The following is a 25,660-nucleotide window of genomic DNA, read 5'->3' on the forward strand; positions in this document are numbered from 1 at the left end:
CTTGTCCCATTGCAACACAATGATTTGCCCTCTTAGGTGTCAAAACCATGGCTGGTTTCAAGAGCATCATCTTGGAAATGCTATATAACAATGGAGCGATTTTTCTCTTTTCATTTTTCTCATATAGCTGCATCTATTTGAAATTTTAGCTTCATATGAGTTCTGTCTAATCGTGTATCCGCTTGAGATAGTTTGCATTCCATTAAGTGGGCTTGATATGAAATTATTTAAAAATTCAAATATTTAGAGTTTCAAGGATCATAAGTATTGAGTTTTGAGGAATGTCCCAATTTCAGAAATGTAATTCTTTTCCAAAAAGGAGAGTCCCTAAATGAATAACTTACATTTTCTGGTTTTTCGATAGGAAACAATGTTTCTGGTTATAAATGTTAAATGTCTTCTAGGTTTTGCCATAAGAAACATTGATTAATTGTGTTAAAAAAAGAACCATAAGAAGATATGATTTTAATTTTGACTTCATATAAAGACCTTCTGGAACAGAAGATTCTCTGTTCCTGAGTTCTGCATTTTTGGTTTGGAAGTTATGGTGCACTGAGGTCTGATCCACGAGGAAGGAGCCCATGAGCACAGTTTGGGTTCAGCTGGCTGCCTTCCCGCTCTTCATCCAGGGAGACTGGATCCCAGAGAAGGACAACAGCTATTAGGTCTCGTTGGGAAGAAAGAGCACAGCCCCCAGTGCTGGACCATTTTGCATCCCCCGAACAAGTAAGATAGTGCGATGCTGGCATTTGGGGTTTGCACAGGACCGCTTGCACAGCGGCTTGCCTGCTGGCCTGCTTGGCAGATAAGATGCCCAGACCTGCAGCCTTTATGCAAGGGTCGGAGAGGGGAGTTTAATTCAGTGCACTTCCCCTCACCTCATTTACAGTTTTAGCGCTAATGATATTCACTTGTTCTGTCTGGGGCTGTGTATGGGTTCTTTCTCTTCAGTTTAATAGAGCTTTTAAATCGAAATACATCTTGTTCAAGCCGTTCAGAAATGTTTCACACTTAAAAAAACAAAAGGTAGCTGCTGCGATGATCCTCTCGCCCACCCCCATGCCATGGCCTTGTGGACAGTCCCCTTGACTGTCCCGAGCCCGTCTGGAAGTGTCTCCGATTCTCATCAGAAAGGGAGCTGTAATGGTGCAGATCATAGATCCACGGTAGCTTTAGTGACGGAAGGATGGAAATAGACGCTTCCTTGTTATTGCCATTCCAAGGAAAATAATGAGGCTGCATATTTGCAGTGAGCTCCTGAAGCCAGACGTCACTAGAGTAATTTGGATTAGTGGGAAATTGGAACATATTGTTTTAAAAGGGATTTCAAGAGTATCATCTTTGGAAATCCTATATAGCTATGAAGTGATTTGTTTTCTCTTTCCAATCTTGCTTATAGAGCTGTTTGAGTTTTTCTTTTCATATCCATTCCTTCTAATGGTGTATTTGCCTGAGCTATTTTGAATTCTATTAAATGGGCTTGATATTAAATTATTTTAAATACTTTTTATTGTCTCTTGGAAGACCTGGAAGTATTTCCAGTGTTCGTATTTGGGTCATGGAGATGCCACTTTGCATCATTTTGTCACATGTAAGATCCAGGCTATTTCAAGGAAGGGCCAGAGAAGAGACTTTCTATTTAGGAAGCATGGGATTATGAAGCATGGGCTATTCAGAGATTTGTCCTTTTGTGCTTTGAAATCTGAAACGGAGAAGCTGTGGCCTCAGCGACGTGGATTTAAGAATCTGTGAGAGGGCCGATTAGGCTCCTGTCTTCATTTGGAACTGGCTATTTTCATGTGGGACCCGCGTGCAGCCCTAGTCAGCATCGTTAGGATGAAGACCTCGTAAAAAGCCCCAGGTTCCAAGCTGCTGTCCACTTACCTGGGGCAGGAGCGGGTGAGGAGGCTGGATGCCTCGTTGGGGGGATGCTGCAGCCGGCATTCTCCAGAGGCTGTGCCTCTTGACTCTTCCCATTCCCTGGAAATGGGAGGAGAGCCAGCCTCCTTTCTTCTGCACGCTCATGTGCTTATTGGGCAATCATCCCAGGCTGCAGGGACGTCAGAGGACAAGCCCCTGGCCCTAATGCCTCCCCATGAGATCCTTTGTTCTCTGGGCCTTGTACTTGAAGATACTCTGTGTGTCTATTTACTTTAAAAATACACATTTAAAAATGTGTAAGGAGAAGATTTCAAAGACACATAACATCCGTCCATTTATGCATTCATTCATCATTCAGCAGATACTTATTGAACACCTACTGTGTGCCAAGCACCGTGGTGGGCGAGCCGAGCGCTCCCTTGCTGCTTGGAGCTTGCATTCTCGTATTTAGCACATCAGCGCTCTTGGGGATAGTTGAGTTTGTTGTGTAAAGAGTGGAATGCCTCTGCACCGCAGTTTGCATGTATGATGGGCGAGGACTGAGTGCAAGAACTTCTGGACAGACGGGGCGGGCCTGGGTCAGCCTGCTCAGGAGCAGAGTTTAAAGCATGTGGGTCACCCCTCCTAATACTGCCATCTCTGCCATTGTGTGTGACACCAAGGCTTTTGCATCTGTCAGCTGTTTTGTCCTCACAGTAGCCCAAGGGGTGGGCAGGGCAGCAGGTTGAGGCTGGGGGCCCCCGCCCAGTGTGTGCTGGGTGCTGGGGTCAGGTGATGGAGTTACAGAAGCAGATAAGATGGGGCCATCCCCACTGTGTGGGGCTTACAGTCTTCAGAACTTTAACAGTTACCAAAATTTTGGAAAAAATTCTGCTAGCATAAAACCACTTAGCTTCTTTCAGTGTGTTCTGAGGCTTTGAAGCCATGTTGGCAGACTCTTCTCTGTGGGTCTGGCATCTGGGTAAATGAGTAGCCGTGCTCATCAGCTCTGGCTTCTGCCGGGAGCCTACCCTTCTGGGCTTCGATGACAGACTGTGGAATGGTGGGGGACCCTTAGAATGCTCTAGGACACGGAGGGTCTTCAACCTCGGGGCAGAGTATTCCTCCATGTGGAAGTCCTTGAGGAGAGAAACTTGAGAAGAAACATTTTTTTAGAAAATAATTTAGGTTTCCATTGTGTCTGGTCGGCGAATTACTTACAGGCTTTTGAATTACGCTCAAGTGCTTCCTAGCAGAGGGATGGGGGGACAATAGTTTTCTCCGTGCCCTGTGGGTCAGCAGTGCCTGGCATGGGGCAGTTGAGAGAGGGCAGGCGCTGGTGGTCTCCTGCTGCGTCTGCGGCCTTCGCACCCGCCCTTGTTTCAGCCACCTCTTGAAAGCAGCTCACTTCCAAGCATGGGTTATATGAGAATTGAATTTTTATTAGGTGACTTTAAAAGGGAAGCGGGCTTTAGAAGGAGATCTGTATGTATGAAAATAGTGTGTGTGTGCTTTTTCTTCTATGAAGGATTTGAAATTGCAGCAGAAGTTTTAAGCTAGGTGGGGTTTTGGGGTCTCCCTTTGGAGTGCCTTTGTTCTTCTGCGGACGCCGCCGAGCCCTGCACTGTGGAGTTAGATACTGTGCCCAGATTTTGGAAAGGCGGCTGTTTTAACAAGCTGCTGCTGTTCCCGGGGCCCCGTCGCTCAGGGGCGCTGTGCCCTCGGCTCCCTCCTGCCCACCTCACAGCACAGTTCCACTGTGGACTCTTCCCTTGAGCTTATCCCTGACCTCCCCTGCCCCAGAGAAGGTTAAGGAAAGAATATCCAGAGGATTCTGGGTCTGCCCAGACCCTGGTCAGCCCCTCCGTGAGTGCAGCTGTGGGTGGAGGAGGTGCTCCTCATTCTTTCCACTTGGAGACTTAGCGCTCCTGGGCTGAGCTGCCGTGTCACCAGCAGCTGCCTCTCTGCACCCTGGCCCTGAGCCCTGTGATGCGCTGAGCTGGTCACTGCTGCATGTCCCAGGCTGCCGGCCCGCCTGTTGTCCCCAGTGCACGTGTGTGCAGGTGCATATATACATACAGCATGCACACACACCGCACAAACACCGACGTCACATACTGCACACACACACACCACACACATACCAGATATACGCACACACCGCAAACACATGCCACACACACCACACACACACCAGCCACATACACTTGCATGTGAAGTACTCAGTGAATGAAACTGAATTCTTTAATTTCCCCCCACATTAGTACCCCAGTGTCTCCCACTGTCCTGGCCTCACACATCTTGGTCCCCAAGATCCCCTATTCCTTGTCTCCTTCCTCTCCTTGGTCACCACCTCCCTTTGTGTTTGTTTTCTCTCAGCTTGCACCATGAGGTGTGCGGACGTTGTGATGATATGGGCGGTTTGCATCTCTGCTCCAGTGGTTACCTTCCTGAAGAGACTCTGCCTCTCTTCCTCTCTCTCCTGGCTTCTACAGGAAGTTCCACTTCCTCCCTCTCTCCTCTTCCTCAGGGGTCGTTTTTCTGAGTGCTGACATCTCCCAACTAGAATATGAAATCCTGGAAGGCGCAGACTCTGGGTTTCATTACAATGCTGGTGAATAATAAATGCATTCTGGTAAAAGACTCAACCAGAACACACATATTTAGTAAAGTAAAAGTGAACACCCCCTCAGCCTCCGTCCCCTATATCTACTCCCCTCCCCAGGGGAAACTACTGACAAGCATTTGTGGGGGGCCCTCCTGGCCCGTTCTGTATGCCTTTGCATCCATACATGGACTTGCAGATATGTATACATTTCCAGCTAGCCTGATGTGTCTATACCTGGGATCTGTACGCATACACACATGCCCTGGCTAACTTGCCATTTTCACTCAACAACAGGCCTTTACGATTTCTCTCCATCAGTACCTGTTGGTCTACCTCTTTAAAAAAAAAAAGCCTCCGAGAATTCCAGCATGTGGACTCTGCCAGAATTTATTTAACCATTCTCCTATATATGGGCACTTAGGTTGCTTTCAGTTTTTAAAAAGATTGCTGCAATGAAAATGCTCATATAGACTTCATTTCATATATGTGTGAGTCCTGGAAATGGAGTTGTTGGGTAAAAGGATATGCATATTTAAATTTTGATAGAGAATGCTGAATTGCTTTTCTGAAAGGCTTCATTGGGACGCCTCCTAAAGAAATAAATTTTTTAAAAAAGAGAAAAGCAGCAAAAAAGTAGTTCACCACCAACAGCCAAAGAGAGAGTGATGTTCTCTCTGGCCATGAACAAGGAAATGCTGCAGCCTGGAATAGACCAAGGACCCAGGCAAAGGTTGACATGGTTTCTAAGGTTTCCTTTGCTGTCCCCATCCTCCTTGTCCCCCTCTTCCCCTCCAAAAAAGCAGTCCTGGGGAAAGAAGGTGAACGACGCAAATCCTGAGAATTTACTAATGTTCCTCAGTTTGGAGAGACGGAGACTGTGATGGTGGGGTTTAGGAAGGATGCTCCTGGAGCCTGATGGCTCTCGCCAAAGTCAAGAGAAACCTGTCCTCCTTCACACCTGCTGCCCAGGGTCTGTTTGCACTGCATTCTGGGAGAATCCCTTGACTCCATCTTCCAGTTTACCCATCAGCTCCTCAGTTGTATCCATGCTTACATTCAGCTCTCTGAATATCAGCTACCATATTTTTTAAATTAATAGGCTTAATTTTTTTCAGCAGTTTTAGGTTTACAGAAAAATCGAGCAGAAAGTTCAGAGAATTTCCATATGTCCCCTCACCCCCAAACCCCATAGTTTCTCCTATTATTAACATCTTGCATTAGTGTGGTACATTAGTTACAATTGATTCAATATTGATAAATTATTTTTAACTAAATTAGGGTTAGGTTCACCCTGTGTTGTACATTCTATGGGTTTTGACAAATGTATAACGACTTGCCTGCCCTCTTTTTGTTTTACTAGATCTTAGCTGTGTCCTTGTCTTGTTAGCGTCCTCCTGTTTTAAGACAGTCCTTTTGTCTTGAGCCTTTTGAGTCTTTGTTTCCTGTGGCGTGGGGAACAGCCGGGGTGCTGAGGTGCGGGCGTCTCTGGGGCTGGTGCTCCTGTGGTGTCCTGGTCCTCCCCCTAATTCAGACCCCACTCTGGTCTCAGCACCCTCCCTTGCCGCTTTCGTCTGCCTATCCCAGCACAGCTGCCCACTGCTTAGGGGCCACCGTGTGGCAAAGAGGGGCCAGCAGACTTAGCTGTCCCAATTGGTCCTCTAACTGCTCAGCCCAAATGGTGATCACAGCGAGTCTCTGTGAGACTCTGAAAGGCAGCGCGGTGAAGCAGCTGGCCTCCTCCAGCTGAAAGGAAGCGCCCATGCTCCTCTTCACCAGTTGTCCCTCCTTGGAATCTGTGTCGTTTGTCTCGAAATGTTCTGGCAAGAGGTAGTATTTTATAGGAATACCTGAGTGGGTATGGGTGGTGGGGTGGGGCAGAGGCTGTGGGGGCCTGTGCAGGAGCCAGGCCTTGAAAGCAGGACTCAGGGTGGCTGCCACCCAGCCCTGCTGTCCCTGTGATGGACTGAGAGTGGGTGGCAGCATGGTGTTCTGTGTGCACACCGGCTGTCCTGCTGCTGCTATGGCCTCAGGTGTGCGTTTCCGTCTCTGCTCACTCACAGTGAGGATGTGAATAGAGAGGGAGGTTGGAAGGGATTTGAGGTGTTTTCACTATGAGAACAGGCACCTCCTTTTGTTGGAACAGTAAGTAGCCTGGATGTGGGTATCTTAGTTGGAACAGGCTGTTCTCCCAAGGTCCTACAGGGAAGCCTTCCCGAATGGCATCCTTCCAGCTGCGGCCATTCAGAAAGCAGAGCTTGTGTCCTCCTCCGTGCCCAGCAAGGGTGTGGCCCTCCTCCCCAGTGGGCTGGGCCCGCAGGCCCCACAAGCCTATAGCTGGAGGTCTGGGTGGGGGAGGCGGTTTCCCCTTGAGTTACAGATGGGAGCTGGGTTTCTGGGTCATACTGAAGGGGCCTTAGCTCACACCCGCCCGTGCCTGGCATGTAGCAGGTATTAATGAATGAGCTGGTCCCGAACACAGTGTGGGGCTGGTGGGGGAGCTATAGCTGGAAGCCCTCAGACCCTTGTTGAAGTGGCCGCTCTGCCTCCCTGAGCATCAGTCTCTGTGTCTTGGGGACAGTCCTGTCATTGAGTCAACATTCAGTGGATTGCCACTGAGCACTGTTGTAAGTGTGGGGATACGTCACAGAACACAGCGGGTAGGAAATACAGGTGGGAATCCCAGCAGATGAGGTGGATCACTGTGAGCACAGGGCAGGACAAGGGATGCAGCCTTAGTGGGTGAGTGTGACATGGTGTGTGTGCAGGGATGCTGAGGAGGTCAGCAGTTACCAGGTGCTTACCAGGGGCAGGCATGGCGTGTCTGAGGAATGGCAGAGTGAGTGACCAGGAGGAAGGTCAGAGGGCGTGGAGGCCTTTCCCGCCATCCTGAGAACTTTTATTCTGAGTGACAGGGGGCCGCTCGGGGAGGAGGTTGAGGAGAAGAGGACACAATCTGAGTTACGATTTAAAAAATTTTACAGCTTTATTGAGATATAATTCATATATCATTAAATTCACCCCTTTAAAGTATACAGTCCAGTGGTTTTTAATATACTTGCAGTATTGTGCAACCATCACCACCATCTAATTCCAGAACATTTCCAGTCACTCGTACCCATTAGCAGACGTTCCCATTCTCCCTCCCTGCCTCAGCCCCAGCTTTGGTTCTTTACGTGAACGTTTTGTTGAAGTGTGACCATCGTACAGGCGTGTGCACGCACCCTGGACTGAATGTGTCCCCTCAGATTTGTATGTTGAAACCTAATCCCCAGTGTGATGGTGTTGAGAGGTGGGGCCTTTGGGGGTGATTATGTCATGGAGGTAGAGCGCTCATGACGAGATTAGTGCCCTTACAAGAAGAGGCCAGAGAACTATCTCCTTCATTTTCCATTATGTGAGGACACAGCAAAAGGTCAGCAGTCTGCAACCCAGAGAGGGGCTCTCACTAGAACCCCACCATGCTGGCACCATGGTCTCGGACTTCCAGCCTCCAAACCTGTGAGAAATACATTTTCGTTGATGAGCCACCCGGTCCATGGTACTTTGTTATAGCAGCCTGAGCTGAGTGCTCTGCTTTGTGGTGAAGGACCACCCTGGCCACTGTGTAGGGTGCTGTGTTGGGTGAGGGTTGAAGCAGGAAGCCCTATTAGGAGGCATGAGAGCATGGAGGCCGAGACTGGGTGGGATTGGTGGGGAGGATGAAAGGAGGTGGGTTCTGGAGGCCTCTGAAGCTTGAGCCAGCATAATGTCCTGGTGGATCGGAGGTGAGGTGGGAGAGCAAGAGAGGAGTCAAGGGTGACCCCAAGTGGGCAACGAGTTGTCATCAGTTGGGAGGAGGAAGGCCGTGAGTAGAACTGGATCTCGTGGGGGGAAAGCTTGGCCCAGCCTGGACGTGCTGAGCTCCAGGTTGCCTGTTAGACAAGCATTGGAGGTGTGGAGAGGTGGATGCTGAGCATGGACTTCCAGAAAGCTCTGATGGAGTTACACACTGGGGAGCTGTCAGCTTGGGATGGGTCCCCAGTCCATGGTCCTGTGCCAGGCATTGTGCACGTCAAAGGACAGCCCAAAATCGACAGTTGAAAACGATCGAAATCCTGACAGAACTGGGGTGCAGTGGGCGTGGCTGCCTGGCCAGAAGGGAGCAGTTTGGGGCTCAGCACCTATTTCTAGTCTTCACCTGTCTGGGGAGCCAGCCAGGTGCCAGAGTCCCCTCAAATTTCCTCCAAATTCATATCCATCAAATCTTTACTATTTCATGTAGTAAGCAAAAATTGTAGTCCATTTGGAGAATTTTTGCACAATTAGTGGCATTTCCATCATTTTACCTCTCTTTGATCATATTGAGGACACTTAGGATGGTCAAAGGGAAGTCTCCTTTTGGCGTAAGACAAAATTGTAACATTCTCAAAAGTTGGCAAAGTAGAAAGATATACCTAAAAATGCTTAATTGCTTAAAAAGATGTGGCCACATCATCACATCCTGCCTTGAATGCTACCCATGTCTGAAGCCCAGACGGGGGACGGAACAGTGGGCACAAGGACACAGAGTTTTGGAATGTGGTCACCAGGTGTTTGGGCCCTGGCTGCACCTGGGACTTAGCTCTGTGACCTTGAGCAAGTGCCTTGCCCTTCCTGAGCCTCTGCTGGCCTGGTAGGACAGGGTAAGAGTGGAATTCCCTCAGGCTGCCGCTCACTCACCAGGGTGAGGCTCAGTGCCCGCTGGTTTTTCTCCCTCTGGGCAGATGGGCCTGGAGGGATTCTTGGAGGGAGAGCCCTCCAAGTTATAGTTGCAGGACAAGGGGCTCCCATCTGGGGAGGACCCTCTGCCCTGGGCCTGGGGGTGGACTTGTCCTGATCCCTCTGCCCTAAACCGTTGTGGCCCCTCTGTGCTCTCCACTGGGGCCTGGGTCTTGCTCCGTTCTCCTCCCTGCAGTGCTGCTCTCTGAGGCACAGGAGCCTGTGGTCAGTGCATTCTAGAGTCACCATTTTGCTGCCATTGACAGTTGATCCTGATTCTCTTACCCCACACACTTGACTGGGTGGCCCTGCTGCCTTCGGAGCCTGCGCAGGTGCCTGATATGGCCATTGTCACAGGCACCGTGCTGGGGGCTGCCGTGGACCTGGACCAGAGCGCCTTCCCAGGACAGATGTTCTCAGAACATGCCTCGGCTCCCAGGACCCTTTGAAAGGGACAAGGAACTCTGAGGTGGGGTGTGCCTGTGGATTTGAGTTTTTGTGAAGGAGAGTGGATCCTCCTCCTGCCTTTGTCCTGGCCAGGGGCTCAGGGCTGTGCTGTGAGCACAGCCCTGAGCCGGTCCCGCGGGGCCATCGCGGGGAACTGGCCGTCCTAGACTTTCCCTCAGGCCAGACGCCTGTGCCTGCATGGTCACCCGAAGTTAGGGAGCGCCCCTCTACCCACCAGCGTCAGCCGAGGTGGGCTCCTTCCCCCAGGACCTGCTTCCTCATCTGTGCCTCCTCCACCTGCAGAGGATCAGGGGGGATGACCATGCAGACCCCTGTTCATCCCCCCCCGCCCCCCCCCCCCCCCGCCAGGAAAAGCTGGAGAACAAGGCGCCGTCCTCGCCAGGTTTGTGTGTCGTGGGTTCCGTCAGGGAGCCTGGCTGATGGGGAGGGCGCTTGTCATCCAGCTGTGGACACGAGCCGTGACGGTTGTTCCAGATCCGCCACCACGCCACGATGTGATTATTTCCTTCCATCATGGGAGAGTGTTTTATTTTTCAGGAAAATCGTGGTGAACCTTACTGTTGCCTGTCTGCGTAGCATGGTTCAGAAGGCCTTGTAGAGCGCGCCCACATTAGGTTAGTAAGGAGAACTCTGGAACAGTATTGAGGAAAGGGGCTGTTGGAGTCTATTTCCTCTCATTATTTTGCTTAAAATGCTGGTTCCTGTCCGTCTTTGCAGAGGTGTTTTTCTCCTTTTCTGTCTCTGTGTGTCCCGGCGCAGCCTGGAGTCTGGGTGTTGCTTGGAAGCATGGCGGGCGGACTCAGCCCTGGCGGGCACTGCCCCCTGCATGTGGGCACCTGTTGATGCCCCCCGCCTCCCCCAGCACACTGAGGTCTCTGAGAGGCCCCGTGCTCTAGAGGGGACGCAAGAAGCCGGGGGAGTTTAGTTTGCAGGGTTCTCAGGAAGCACGCCCAGGTGGTCTGGCCCAGCCCGCTCCTCCCCACTGCCCGGCCGCCTCTGGGGGTGCTCGTGCCCGGCTCTGGTCCAGGGCCTGTGCCCCCTGCTGCCAGGGGTGTTCTTGAGAAGCAGTCAGAGCTGCAGACCACGGCGAGGCTTGTTGTATGGTTGGAGGGCCCTGGACGTGGGGCCCAGCTGCACGCCGAGAGTCCACGCTGCCCTCTGAGCCCGCTGCCTCCCCTGCGAAAGGAAGGGTTGGCCTGGGGTGCTTCTAGCTCTGGGCTCCTGGTAGCACTCTTTCAGGGCTTATTTTGAGGGGACAGTTGGACCCTGTTCTTCCTGCTGGGCGGTTTGGAGAGCCAGTCTCGTCAGCATCACCGTGTGAGGTGGAGAGCAGTGCCGTGTGCCCGTCAGCTTCCTGGGTCACCAGCTGCCGGCTGTGGCATACACGTGTCCTGCTTCCCTCCAAGTGAGGACGGACGCATTCATTCATTCCACAAGTGTTTACTGAGTGTCGATGGAAAATCCCAGCCCTCAGAGAGCCCACTTTTCAGCCAGGGAAGGCAGACGATAACCAAGATAAATAAAAGAAATATGTCCTGTTTTAGGTGCTGGAAGCATAAAGCAGGGAAGGAGGCCGGGAAAGGCTGGGTGGGTGGTGGTCTGGTTTTAAGTAGGGTGGTCGGGGAGGGTGAGGTATGAGCAGCAGCAGCATGGAGGAGAGGAGGGAGGGAGCCATATGGACAACTAGGGGAATGGCCCATGCAAAGGCCCTGGGGTAGCACCTGTCTGCTGTGTTTGAGGAAGAGCAAGGAGGCCAGGTGGCTGGTGCTGAGGGAGTGAGGGCAGAGGGATAGCAGGAGAGGTCATGAGGGGAGGTGGAAGGGGCGGGTGCCAGATTGTGTAGGGCCCCGGAGACCATGGTGAGGACTTAACGTTGGGAAGGATCATTTGGACTGATGCACCAAGGCTGGTTGGAAGGGGGCCAGCAAGGAGGCAGAGAGTTGTTAGGAGATGGCTGCTCAGCCCAGGGCATTGGTGGTCATGGGGGAACAGTACTGGGAGTCTGTTGATTTCAAAGGTGGAGCCAGCATGGTTTCCTGATGGGTATGGGGGTAAGGGAAGGAGAAGGCTCAGGTTGGCGCCAAGGCTTCAGCCTAAGCAACTTGAAGGACAGTAGCCGTCAACTGAGATGAGAAGGCTTTGGGGGAAGATGCGAGCAGGTTCTCCACATTCATGCTTCACGTTTGGGGACCCACGTTTGGCTTCCTCTGATTCTTCGGCTCTTGGAGGTGGAGGAAACATGAAGGGCTTCACGGAGACTGACTTAACTGTGCCAGGATGCCCGCCAGGGCCGTGTGCTGTTTGCTTGAGGGCTGCAAGGAGGATGTGCCTGCCCCGGCTGCCATTCACCACCTGGAGGCCGGGCTGTATCTGCACTGGGCAGAGCCTCAGGGCAGGGCCTTTTGACCCTAACATCTGGGCCCCTGCCCCTGGTCCACACATTCTCGTTTCTATCTTCCCAGACCTGGGTTTTATGTTTTTGCCTTCTCAGATTCTTTTTTTCAAATTGAGGTATAATTAACAAATAACGTTATGTTAGTTTCAGGTGTACAGTGTAATGATTGGGTGTTTGGTTATATTGTGAAATGATTACCACACTTAGTTAAGATCCGTTACCATACGTAGTTACAAATTTTCTTTTTCTCGTGATGTGAACTTTAAGATCTACTCTCTTAGCAATGTTCAAATATGCAATATAGTGTTATTAACTATAGTCAGCATGCTTCACATCCCATCCCCAGGACTTATTTATTTTATAGCTGGAGATATGAACCTTTTGACCCCCTTCACCCATTTTGCCCACCTCCCACCTCCCACTTCTGGCAACCACCAATCTGTTGTCTGTATCTATGAGCTCGTTTTTTTTTGTTTGTTTGTTTTAGATTCCACATATAAGTGAGATCATAGCTTATTTGTCTTTCCCTTCTGACTTATTTCACTTAGCATAATACCCTCAGAGTCCATCCATGTTGTTGCAGATGGTAAGATTTCCTTCATTTTTATGGCTGAATAATATTCCACTGTGTGTATATGTATATGTAGGTGCATATATATACCACATCTTCTTTATCCATTCATCCATGGATGGACACTTAGGTTGTTTCCATGTCTTATCAATTGTAAATAATGCTGCAATGGACATGAGAGCGCAGATATCTCTTTAAGTTAGTGTTTTCATTTTCTTCAGATATATATCCAGAAGTGGAATTGCTAGATCATATGGTAGTTCTATTTTGAATTTTTTGAGGAACTTTGATACTGTTTTCCGTAGTGGCTGCACCAATTTACATTCCCATCAGCAGTGCACAAGGGATCCCTTTTCTCCACATCTTCACTGACACTTGATATTTCTTGTGTTTTTTTAATTGATGTCATAATAGTTTATAACATTGTGAGATTCCGGTTGTACATTGTTATTTGTCAGTCACCATATAAATGTGCCCTTCACCCCTTGTGCCCACAACCTGTGCCCAGGTTCCCCCTGGTAACCACCAAACTGTTCTCTCTGTCCATGTGTTAGTTTGTATTCCACACAAGTGAAGTCATACAGTGTTTGTCTTTCTCTGTCTGGCTTATTTCACTTAACATAGTACCCTCCAGGTCCATCCATGTTGTTGCAAATGGGATGATTTTGTCTTTTTTTTATGGCTGAGTAGTATTCCATTGTATATATATATATATATATATATATATATATATATATATATATATATATGTATACCACATCTTCTTTATCCAATCATCTGTCGGTGGACACTTGGGTTGCTTCCACATCTTGGCTATAGTGAATAATGCTGCAATGAACATAGGGGTGCATATGCCTCTTTGGATTGTTGATTTCAAGTTCTTTGGATAAATACGCAGAAGTGGGATGGCTGGATCATAAGATATTTCTATTTTTAGTTTTTTGAGGAATCTCCATACTGTTTTCCATAGAGGCTGCACCAGTTTGCATTCCCACCAGCAGCGAATGAGATTTCTTGTGTTTTTGATAATAGCCGTTCTAAGAGATGTGAGGTGATGTCTCATGGCGGTTTTGATTTGCATTTCCCTGAAGGTTAGTGCTGTTGAGCCCCTTTTCATGTGCCTGTTGGCCAGCTGTATGTCTTCTGTCTCTGATTCTCTAGGGGCCTGGTGGAGAAAGGCCTCACTGAGCCTCCTTGGGTGGGTGAGCCTGGGGAGGGGACACACTGGGACCTTCTCTTGGCTGAGAGAAGACTAAATGATGGTGGACTGTGTGCGTGGTGGCCTGTGGGTGTGAGCAGGGGTTGGGGCAGGGCTGGGTAGCCTGGCCACAGCACACACAGGGCTGACTCCAGCAGGTTACAAAGGTTGGAGCTGCCCTCGACCCTGGGGATAGGCCTGACCCTGCGAGCCCTGCCCTCCAGAGCTCGACCATTTTCCTGCTGTCCAGGGGCCCAGGGCCAGTGTGGGTCTGGTGGAGGTGGGCGTGATGCTGCCAGCACCATGTCTCTCCCAACAGGCCAGGCTGTCCTCTGGCAGTGTCCCCGTGCTAGCCCAGCCCCGGCTCGGCTGTTCCCAGCTGGGTCACTTCAACGCTGGGTCACTATTCATTGTGAGGTGGGCTAGGGCGGTTAGTTACCAGGAGCAGAGTGCTGGCGTTGGCCTTCCCATGTTTTTTCTGGGGTTGGGAAGCCGTGGTGGAGGGCAGCAGCTGGCCCCTGGGAACCCTGCTTTATCCCCGGTCAGTTCACGACTGGGGATTTATGAGTTGCTGGAATGTTTTGCATTTCCCTGCAAACCCTTTCTCTGGGTGGGCCATGTGAGGCTAAGCACAGGGAGGAAGGCATGATGTCACCGGCACCCTGCCAGGAGGGTCATCTGCCAGGCATGGCAGCAGAGAGCCCAGGGCCTCGGCCTGCGCACAGCAGGTTGGCCCTACAGCTGGCTGTTGAGTGGAGGGTGGATGACAGACTGAAGACACCCCAGTTCCAGGCAGCGCGCCTCTGACTCTGCAGATGGCCTCTGGGGGAGGAGTGTCGCCAAGAAGCTGGCTGTTTTTTTAGCCTCAGAGCCATGCGGCATGTGGCAGCCTGTGGCCCGTGGCAGTTAACGGGCAGGTTGGCTAAAGGCGTTTTGCATTGTGGTGATTACGCAGCTTTGGGGACTGGCAGGCAGCTTCCGCACACGACGCAGGGCCCGGGGTCATGGGGAGCAGGCGGGGGTCACGGGGGAGCTTTTCTCTGCAGGCCTCTCCTGAGTGGCTTCATCATCAACATACCCTGTGGGGGGCTCAGTGAGTGTCATGCCTCTGTCTTCTCCCCGAGGGGCTCTGCGAGTTTGGCCCCCAGGGTGATCTCTGCATTTCTTTTCTGGGGGCTCTTGGATGACCCCTGCCCCTCCCGGGTCATCCTGCACCGTATTGACACGATAACCCCTCTCTACAGTCCGGAACTTCTGGGGGACCCATTTGCCTGTGAGATGAGAACTGGCCTCCGAGGTTGGTGTTTGATGCTCAGCATGGTTTCAGCGGCATGTTCTGCATGTTCCGCTGCTTCCCTTCTGCCGTAGCTGGTGTCTTTGACCCCATCCCAGTGCTCCCCCCCCACAGAGTCCTTTCTCAGTCTTTAAAGCTCCTTGTATTTATCCTCCCCTTTCTTTAAGGCTGTGTTTGAGGCCCATGTCCTTGGTTTCCTGGCCGCAGTGCCATTTCCAGTCTCTGGAATGGTATGCCTTCGTGGGGCCAGGCAGGCTTCTAGAGGGGGCAGGAGGGAATGATTGTGAAAACTGCAGAAACAAGACAAACTGAGAAGAGTGTGGTTACTCGGAGTTCAGGGATGTCTCTCCCAGTTGGGTTTTGAAGAATGAATAGGAGTTTATCAGTAAGATTCTGGAGGAACAAAAAAGAGAAGGACTCAAACATTGGCATGGAGGGGATGAGGCACTGACAGCGTGGGGTCTTGGGGTGTGATAGAGGTGAGGCTGCAGCAAAGGGCAGGGCCCGGGACTGGGAGCTTGCTCGCCTCCCACACTGTGGTCCAGAGTTGATGACCCTGTCATGTAGCACCGTGCTTCCATGTGCCCCATTAGAGTCCCTGGCTGTAGGTGAGGGCAGGCACAGGTGTGGTTTGGCCTGGGTGTTATCCGCATGGACCATGACGCCCTGCTCCATCGGTTTCTGAGTGGGCCCACAGTGGGTGGAGCAGGCCTGTGTTTGGAGGCCTCCACTGGGTGGCCCGCTCTGGGCAGGAAACATGGCGGCAGCCATCAATGTTAAAGCTCAAGGAACCTCATAAGTCATGGGCGTCAGTGTCCTCATTTGACATGATAGGGAGACCCTTGTGCAGGTGTGGGAGGTGGGGCCTGAACCCCGATATCTCAGTGCTGCCATCATCCTCTGAGGTGAAGAGACTGAGGCATGGGTGGGTTCCTTAGTCTTCAGGCTGCAGGTGGCAGAGTGAGGGTGTGAGCCAGGTGTCTCTGCGGTCCAGCTCCACGCAGACATCCAGGCGATGGCCCACGCGAGGTGGGTGCTGCTCTGCAGGCCGCGGGCTGAGTGCTGGTGCCCCCATGTGTCAGGGGAAACGATGTCATTTGCACATGGGATGGCTTGTACTGTGCACCCACATGTGCACATGGTCACCCTTTCTTTGAAAAGGCTTTGTTTAGTGTATTTTGTAGAATTCTTCCACCACCATGTGCAGCACACATGATTTTAAGATAAACAACCCAAAGGACACCAAGCTCTGTATCTTGTGTAGCATTTTGCTTCTTTGGAAAACCAAGTGGGGAACAGAACTTTGAAGAATGTGCTTCATTTCCTGTCAGAGCAAATGAGACCTGAAATATTAATGCCGCGGGATTTCCCGTATCTTCCTCCAAAAGGGTTTGAGAAATGCATTCCCCTTGCTCTGGGACTGAGGCCCAGCTGCTCCCCACCTCAAATCGTCAGTTGTCTGTGCTTGCTGAACCCCGGGTAGAAACAAGAGGGCTCACTTGAAAACCTGGGGAGACTTATGATCCCCTTGGGACTCTGATTTTCAAAATGTCCGGCCACACTGCAGAACCCTCAAGTTCTGATCCCGGGTTCTGAGCTGCTTTCGAGGTTATGGCGCAGGGAGCTGATGGCCCCTTATGTGAGTGAGCGATCCGTCCCGTGGGTGGGTGACCGCCCCTCTGTTCATAAACGGGTGGCTTGTGTGCTCAGCCCGCTGATGCTCTGTTTGTGCTCTTTCCTTTCAGTCTCCAGAAGATCTGAGCGTTGCTGAATCTCGTGTGGACAAGCCAGCCGCCGAGGCCAGGACTGTCTTGCGGATGGCTGAGAGTCCTCTCGGGCCTGGAGATTCCAAGTGAGTGGGCCTGTGGCCGTCAGCGCCGTGCTCTGCCTGACGTGACATTCGTGTTTGTGTTGGGGCTCATGTGCTAAATGGGAGCTGGGAGAGTAGTGATGGTGGCACTGCCCTTGCCTCTGACAAAAGCTTAAATGCAGCCACACTAAAGTTTTACATTGTTTTCTGTTTTGATCAGTTTACTTTTATTCTGGGGAGAAAGGAAGGAGTACAGGGCGTTCCTAGAGGATGAAAGGCCACGCAGTAGACTGTGTGTTTCCTGTGACCTGTCCGTCTCTCCTTTCAGACCCTCTGGACCCCTCTCTGCTGTCCTGAGTGGCTCTGGTTCTCCCAGCGGTGCCGTGTTGCCTCCTTGGGTACCCCCCTTCCTGTTAGGGTGCTGATGGACCCCGGGCATCTGGGTGAGTGGGTCTCCCTGGGAGCCCAGGAGGCAGGGCCTGCAGGATGTGGGCCCCCCCGGCCATAACAGTTCCTAAATTGTTCTGCACCTCAGGCTGCTCACTGTTGACCCAGGTGGCTGGCCTGAGGCGCTGCTGGTGTGGGCAGGGCCCTCCCCAGGGGCAGCAGGTGGGGTGGGACCACTGCAGAAAGTCCCCACAGGTGGATTGTGCAAGAACTAGGGCTGTGTCTGAGGCATCAGATGAGGTCAGGTGTGAGGGTGTCCCCCGCTCAGGGGTGTCACCTGCTGGAAATGAGAGCTACCAGGCCTTATTAGTTTTCTAGGGCTGCTGAAACAATGTACTACAGTCTGGGTGGTTTAAACCACAGCAATTTATTCTCTCTCAGTTCTGGAGGCTGGACGTCTAAGATCAAGGTGTCAGCAGGGATGGTTCCTCCGGAGGGCTGTGAGGGAGAGTATGTTCCAGGCCTCTCTCCCAGCTTCTGGTGGTCTGCCAGCAATCCTTGGCGTTCCTTGGCTGTGGCAGCATAATTCTAATCTTCACATGGCCTTCTCTTTGGGTGTCTGTGTGTGAATCCAAATTTCTCCTTTTCATAAGGCACCAGCCATATTGAATTAGGACCCACCCTGATGACCTCAGCTTACCTTGATCATCTGCAAAGACCTTATTTCCAAATAGGGTCACATGCACAGGTATTGGGGATTAAGGCTTGAACATTGTTTCCACAGCCATAATTCAATGCATAACAAGTCCCCTCCCGGAGTGGGGCCCATCCTCCAGCTGCCTGCTGGGTTTGGTCATTGGAGCAGCCTATGCAGTGGGGGGGAGCATCGTCATCCAGCACTCACAAGCCCATTCCCCAGCGGAGTATCTGAGTGCAGCACACAGCGGGCCACAGCTGAGTTCCCAGCCCACGTTCTGTCCCTCAGTGGGTGGTCTGCCCTCGCCTTCTAGGTCCCTGTTCTTATACAGCCCCTGCTTGGCTCCCACAGTGCCCTCCCTGATGGCTTTGCTCCTGTTGATGTCTCCATTGTCCAGTCCCTGATCCAGACCCTGTTCCCACTGCGCTAGCTCAGTGCCAACCCCACTTCACACCCTCTTTCAGGAAACTTCCTGATACACCCCATTCTATCCTCCTTGTGCCTCTCAACCCTGCAGCTCCTTCAACTATTTGTTGAGACCTTATAAGCAGCGGTAACACCATTGATTTGCCACGTGTGGGCCGAGCACTGTGCTGAGGGCGCTACATAGAGACTCCTTGAATGCTCGCTACCGAAGGCCAGTGAGAAAACTGAGTTCTTGCCCATGTGCACAGAATCCGAAAGTGGTAGAACCAGAATTCAGACCCACCACGTGTGGCTCCAAGGCCTCAGCCACCTCCGTCACTGTGTGGGGCCCTGTCCCGGGTGCTGGGGAAACTGAGGCAGCTAGGACTCAGCCCTATGCATGGGCGTGCTTACACAGCCTTCTTGGCCAGGTCATCTCTTGCTGGGACATGACATGTACCACCCACCCTTGGCCCCCTCAAGCCCTTGATTGACTTTTTCAAATATTATTTTTATCAACATAATACGTATGCATATTTTAAGAAGTCCAAGAGTTCTAAAAGTTTTATGAAAAAAATAGCAGACGCCTGGCTGCCACCCCCACTGTCTCTGTGCAGTTCTTGCCCTATCCCACTCCCCATGGACCACTGCTTCTTGCTTTCAGCCATTTCTTCTGGGATTTATCTCCATATTGGTAAAGAATATGTATGATCTGTTATTTCTGGACTTCCTATTGTGATAAAGATGATTTTAACTCATAGTTTTCCCTTGGTAGAGCTGCTCTATCTAACCCGTATAGTTATTATCATAATTTTGGGATAAATCCTTATAAAATATGTATCAGTCAGGATAGGTTAGATCATGAGACAGTAACAAACATCCTCCAGATCTAAGACAGTTCAATTTCTGATGAGTGTTTATTTCCATTTCTTGTTCTTGTTTTTGAGTGATTTCAAGAGAAGACGCAAGGGCTGGCCCAGCTGGCCCGTACATGCACTCTGCTCTGCGGGTTCGGATCCTGGACACAGACCTGCACACTGCTCATCACGCCATGCTGTGGCGGTGTCGCATATACAAAATACAGGAAGATGGGCACAGATGTTAGGTCAGCAACAGTCTTCCTCAAGCAAAAAGAGGAAGATTCCACAAGCAAAAAGATGTTAGCTCAGGGCTACTCTTCCTCACACACACACACACACCACACCCACACACACACACAAAAGAGAAGACACAGAAAGGTTGTGACCCACTTCTTAAAAACCAGAAGTTGGCCCGGTCACTCTTCAGCTCACTCTGGTCGGCTTCCCACCCTCTCCTCTCACTGAGAATTGTCATCCAGTCACCAACACTCAGTGTTGACAAATCAACTCACGATTTTCTGTCCTCGTCATCCCGAATATCGCACTGTGTTGGATGTCATTTTTCTCAGTCTCTTTGCCTTATTCTCAATCTTAGGGGGAAAGTCTCCAGTTTATCACTGTTAAATATGTTACCTATAGTTGATTTTTTTAAAATTGAGGTAAAATTCACATAACATGAAATTAACCATTAGCCATCTTAAAGTGTGTAATTTAGTAACATTTAGTGCATTTCCAAGTGTTGTACATCTATCACCACTATTGAGTTCCAAGACATTTTCATCATCCCAGAAGGAAACACTCATAACCATTAAGCGGTCACTCCCCATTCTCCCCCGACCCAGTTGCTTGGCAGCCATCTCTCTGCTTTCGTCTCTATGGATTTACCTATTCTGGATGTTTCCTATAAATTAGAAATCATACAATGTGAGACCTTTTGTATTTGGCTCCTTTGACTTAGCATAATGTTTATGAGTTTCGTCCGTGTTGTAGCATGTATCAGCACGTCATTCCTTTTTATGACTGAATACTATTTCATTGTGTGGATATACCGCTTTTGGTTATCCATTCAGCCATTGATGGACATTTGGGTTGTTTCTACCTTTTGGCTATTGTGAATAATGCTGTTTTGAACATGTGTGTACAAGTATTTGTTCGAATACCTGTTTTCAATTATTTTGTGTATATACCTGGGAGTGGAATTTCTGGGTTATATGGTAATTTTTGAGGACCTACCAAACTGTTTTCCACAACTGCTGTACCATTTTACATTCTCACCAGCATTATACAAGAGTTCAGTTTTTTCTCATCCTCACCAACACTTGTTCTTTTCTTTTTTTAAAAAATTATGGCCAACCATATCAGTGTGAAGTGGTATCTTATTGTGGTTTTGATTTGCATTTCCCTAATAGTTGTAGGTGTTTTTGTAGAAGCTCTTTATCAAGCTAAGGGTGTTCTCTATTCATATATATGTATATTTTTTTTTTGGTGAGGAAGATCAGCCCTCAGCTAACATTTGCCAATCCTCCTCTTTTTGCTGAGGAAGACTGGCCGTGGGCTAACATCCGTGCCCATCTTCCTCTGCTTTATATGGGACTCTGCCACAGCATGGCTTGACAAGCGGTGCATTGGTGCGCGCCTGGGATCAGAACCCCAGGCAGCTGCAGCAGAGCGTGCGCACTTAACCGCTGTGCCACCAGGCCGGCCCAATTCATATTTTATTTTAAATCAAGAATGGGTATTAGATTTTATCAAATGCTTTTTCTGTATCAATTGATATGATCATATGATTTTTCTTCTTTAGTCTGTTGTGTGGTGGATTACACAGATTGATTTTCTCATGTTCTCATATTGCATCCTGGAATAAATCCCACTTGGTCATGGTATATAATTCTTCTTATACATTCTTGGCTTCTATTTGCTAATACTTTGTTGAGGATTTTTAAGTGTATGTTCATGAAGGGTATTGGTCTAGAGTTTTCTTTTCTTGTAATGTCTTTGTCTGGTTTTGATATTAGGGTAGTACTGGCTTCATAAAATGAGTTAGGAAGTGTTCCTTCCTCTTCTAATTTCTGAAATTGATCATAGAGAATTGGTATCATTTCTTCTTTAAATGGTAAAATTCATGTGAGAAACCATCTGGGCCTGGCGATTTCTTTTTGGAAGGTTATTAATTATTGATTCAATTTCTTTAATACATATAGCTATTCAGTTTGTCTATTTCTTCTTGTATGTGTTTGGTAGTGTATATCTTTTAAGGAATTGGTCTGTTTTATCTAAATTTTCAAATTTTGGGGCATAGAGTTCTTTGTACTGTTCCTTTAGTATCTTTTTAATGTCTATGGTATCAGTATTGATGACCTCTCTTTGCTTTCTGATGTTAGTAATTTGTGTCTTTGCTCCTTTTTCTTGGTTAGCTTGGTCAAAAACACAGATTTGGATTTGTTGATTTTCTCTATGATTTGCCTGTTTTCAATTTCGTTGATTTATGCTTTAATTTTTATTATATTTCTTCTGCTTGCTTTAGGCTTAAATTGTTCTTCATTTTGTTTCCTAAGGTAGAAGCTTAGGTTATTGATTTTAGATCTTTCTTCTTTTCTAAATTTACATTTAATGCCATAAATTTCTCTCTAAGCAGTGCTTTTGCTACATTCTACAAATTTTGACAAGTGGTATTTTCATTTTCATTTAGTTCAAAAAAATTTTTAAAAATTTGCCCCCATCTTTCCTCATTGACCCATATGTTATTTAGAATTGTGTTAATTTCCAGATATTTGGGGATTTCACATATATTCCTGTTACTGATTTTTAGTTTAATTCCAGTCTGGTCTGAGAAAATACTTTGTGCAATATCTATTTTTTAAAAGCTTGTTAAGGTGTGCTTTTTGGCCCCAAAAGTGGCCTATCTTGGTGCTGTGGTCTGAATGTTTGTGTCCCCCCCAAATTCTTATGTTGAAATCATAACCCGCAGGTGATGGTATTAGGAAGTGATTTGGCCTTTGGGAGGTGATTAGGTGATTAGGCAGAGTCCTCATGATGGGATTAGTGGCCTTATGAAAGAGGCCCCCTCGTCCCTTCTGCCATATGAGGACACAATGAGAAGTTTGAGACCTGGAAGAGGACCCTCACCTGACAGTGCTGGCACCCTGATCTTGAACTTCCAGCATCTAGAACTTGAAAGATAAATGTTTGTTGTTTATAAGCCACTCAGTCTATGGTATTTTGTTAGAGTAGCTCAAATGGATTAAAACACTTGGTGAATGTTCCATACAAGCTTGAGAAGAATATATATTTTGCTGTTGTTGGATGGAATATTCTATAAATGTCAATTAGGTCCAGTTGATTGATAGTGCTGTTAAAGTGAACTATCCTTGTTGATTTTTTGCCTGCTTGTTACTGACAGGGAGTGTTGAAGGCTCCAATTATAATAGTGGATTTGTCTGTTTCTCCGTTTAATTCTATCAGTTTTTGCCTCATATATTTTGATGCTCTTTTGTTAGGTGCATAGCTCTTCAGGATTGTGATCTCTTCTTGGAGAATTGAATTGAATTACATATCATTATGTAATGCCCCCTCATTATCCATGATAATTTCCTTGTTCTAATGTCTGCTTTGTCTGAAATTAGTATTGGTAGTCCAGTTTTCTTTTGGTTAGACTTAGTATGGTGTATCTTTCTCCATCCCTTTACTTTTAACATATCATAGTCTTTATATTTAAAAGGAGTTTCTTGTGGACAGCATATAGTTGGGTCTTGTGTTTTTATTTACTCTGACAATCTCTATCTTTTAATTGGTGTATTTGGCCCATTCACATTTAAAATGATTATTGATGTATTTAGGTTAATATCGAACTTTTGAATAACTGTCTTTTATTCTTACCACATGCTTCTTTTTCTGAGTTCTGTGGTTTTCATTGACCGTTATATGTGATTCCATTATATTTCTTCTCTTAGCTTATCATTTATACTTTTTAAAATTTTTTAGTGTTCACCTGAATTTACAATTTACATTTTTAAATAATCTAAGTCCACCTTCAAATAACACTAAATATACTTCTTCACATTTAGTGCAAGTACCTTAAAACAGAGTGTTCCCAGATCCTCCTTCCCATCCCTTGTGACATGGCTGTCATTCATTCTACTTATCCATAAGCTATAATCACACAATACATTGTTAATATTATTGCCTTAAATAAACCATTGTTTTTTAGATCAAATTCGAGTAGGAAATAGATAAGATTTTATTTTACCTTCATTTATTTTTTCTCAGGCACTCTTCCTTTCTTTATGTAGATTCAGGTTTCCAACCTATATAATTTTCCTTCTGCATGAAGAAAAATCTTTTAACATTTCTATCAGGGTATGTCTGCTGGTGATGAATTCCCTCAGTTTTTGTTTGGCTGAGGAAGTATTTATTTCTCCTTCACTTTTGAAGGATAATTTTGTTGGATATAGAATTCTAGGTTAATTTTTTTCTCTTAAAACTTTAAAGATTCTCCTTTACTTTCTTGTTGCTTGCATGGTTTCTGAGGAGAAGTCTGCTGTCATTCTTTGCTTTGTTCTTTTGTAGATAAAATGTTTCCCTACCTCCTGGCTTCTTTCATGATTTCTCTTTGTCTTTGGATTTCTGTAGTTTGAGTATGATATGCTTACGTGTAGGTTTTTTGGGGTTTTTTTAGTATTTATTCTGCTTGGTGTTCTTTGAGCTTCTTGGATCTGTGGTTTGGTGCCCATCATTAATTTTGGAAAAGTTTTGGCCATTATTACCTCACATATTTTTTCTTTTCCATTTTTTCTTTTGTCTCCTTTTGGTAGTCCAATTACATGTATGTTGTATCTTTTGATATTGTCCCACAGTTTTTGCAAGCTTGTTCTGTCTCCCTCCGCCCCCGTTTTTTTTTTTCTTTGCATTTCAGTTGGGGAAGTTTCTATTGACCTCTCTTCAAGCTTGCTGATGTTTATCCTCAGCCATGTTGAGTCTCCTGATGAGCCCATCAAAGACATTCTTCATTTCTATTACAGTTTTTTTTTTTTTAGCTTTCTAGCATCTCTTTTTAAAAATTTTTTTGTGGTTGTTGTGGAGGAAAATTTGCCCTGAGCTAACATCTGTGCCAATCTTCCTCTATTTTGTATGTGGGTCGCCACCACAGCATGGCCACCAATGGGTGGTGTAGGTCCACACCTTGAACTGAACCTGGGCCACTGAAGTGGAGTGTGTCAAACTTAACCACTAGGCCACGGGGCCAACCCTCTAGCATTTCTTTTTGATTCTTTCTTAGACTTTCCATCTCTCTATTTACATTACCTGTGTGTTCTTCCATGTTGTCTATTTTTCTTATTAGAACCATTAACATATTGATTGTAGTTATTTTAAATTCCCAGTCTGATAATTCCATCATCTGTCATCTCTGAGTCTGGTTATGATGCTTGCTTTATTTCTTTAGAATATGGGTTTTTAAAAAATTTAATTTATTTTTTGCCTTTCACATGCTTTAGAATTTGTTGTTGAAAGCCAGGCATATTATATTGTAAAATAGGAACTGAGGTAATAGGCCTTTAGTGTAAGGGTTTATGTCAACCTCATTAGGAGTGGGGCCATGTGTCATGTTGGTTGTAGCCAGAGGAGCCAGAGGCTTCAGACTCCTCCAGTGGCCTTGGTTTTGCCTGCTCTCTCGACTTGGGGCTTCCCTCAGCACTCCTCCTCAGAGAGAGTCTGCATTTTGCAGCTCTTTCGGCTGTAATCCAGTGTTGTCACCTGATGTCACGCTGGAGCCCTGTTGGTGTGCTGGGAAGGTGTGGGGGAGGGGAAGCATTCTATAATCTTATGATTATTTCTCTGTCTCCAGGTGCACCTGTGTTCCCAGGCTGTGACCTTTACAGGTGTTTCTTCTTGTACAGCTTTTCTAACTCTGTTAGGTGAGACAGGAAGGCTAGAGGGGCTGCAGTGAGAGGAAGGCTGTACCCCCATGGCTCTGAGACCAGGTTCTGGCCAGGTGTCTTCCCTTGGACAGCAGCCTTTGTTATGAGGAAGGCTCTAGGTGTGTTTCACAGTGGTTGCTTTCTCCTCCCTCTGCCAGAGCCAAGAGGAGATGTTTCTTGGCCCTTCAGGTTTCAGGGGGCAGTCTGCAAATTTAGTTCACTGATGGGTCCTAGAAAAGTCATTGATTTTCCGTTTGTCCAGCTTTTTCTTATTGTTAGGACATGAGTGATGACTTCCAAGCTCTTTAGATGTTGGAGCTGAACGCCAGTCCTTCCCCTGCTTTGATGTTCCTCGTGGCTGTTATCACCACTTAAATTATGTTCCTTATCTGATGGTTCACTCATTTTTTGCCTGTCTTCTCAATTAGAACATAAACTGTGGGGCACTGGAACTT

At 47.9% G+C, this 25,660-nt stretch overlaps 1 protein-coding gene across 7 annotated transcripts in view; it reads left to right on the forward strand.

Moving 5' to 3' along the window:
* APBA2 (amyloid beta precursor protein binding family A member 2) overlaps positions 1 to 25,660 on the forward strand; it is a 230,298-nt gene that overhangs the window by 23,820 nt on the left and 180,818 nt on the right. For all 7 annotated transcript variants that reach the window (XM_087428828.1, XM_087428827.1, XM_087428832.1 and 4 more), the window contains exon 2: positions 16,877 to 16,983. The gene's annotated coding sequence lies outside the window, so the exon portion shown is untranslated. The remainder of the gene's footprint in view (positions 1 to 16,876; positions 16,984 to 25,660) is intronic.

The sequence above is a fragment of the Ceratotherium simum genome, chromosome 3 (assembly GCF_057802395.1).
Source record: "Ceratotherium simum simum isolate JZ-2026a chromosome 3, ASM5780239v1, whole genome shotgun sequence".
Classification (NCBI taxonomy): Eukaryota; Metazoa; Chordata; class Mammalia; order Perissodactyla; family Rhinocerotidae; genus Ceratotherium; species Ceratotherium simum.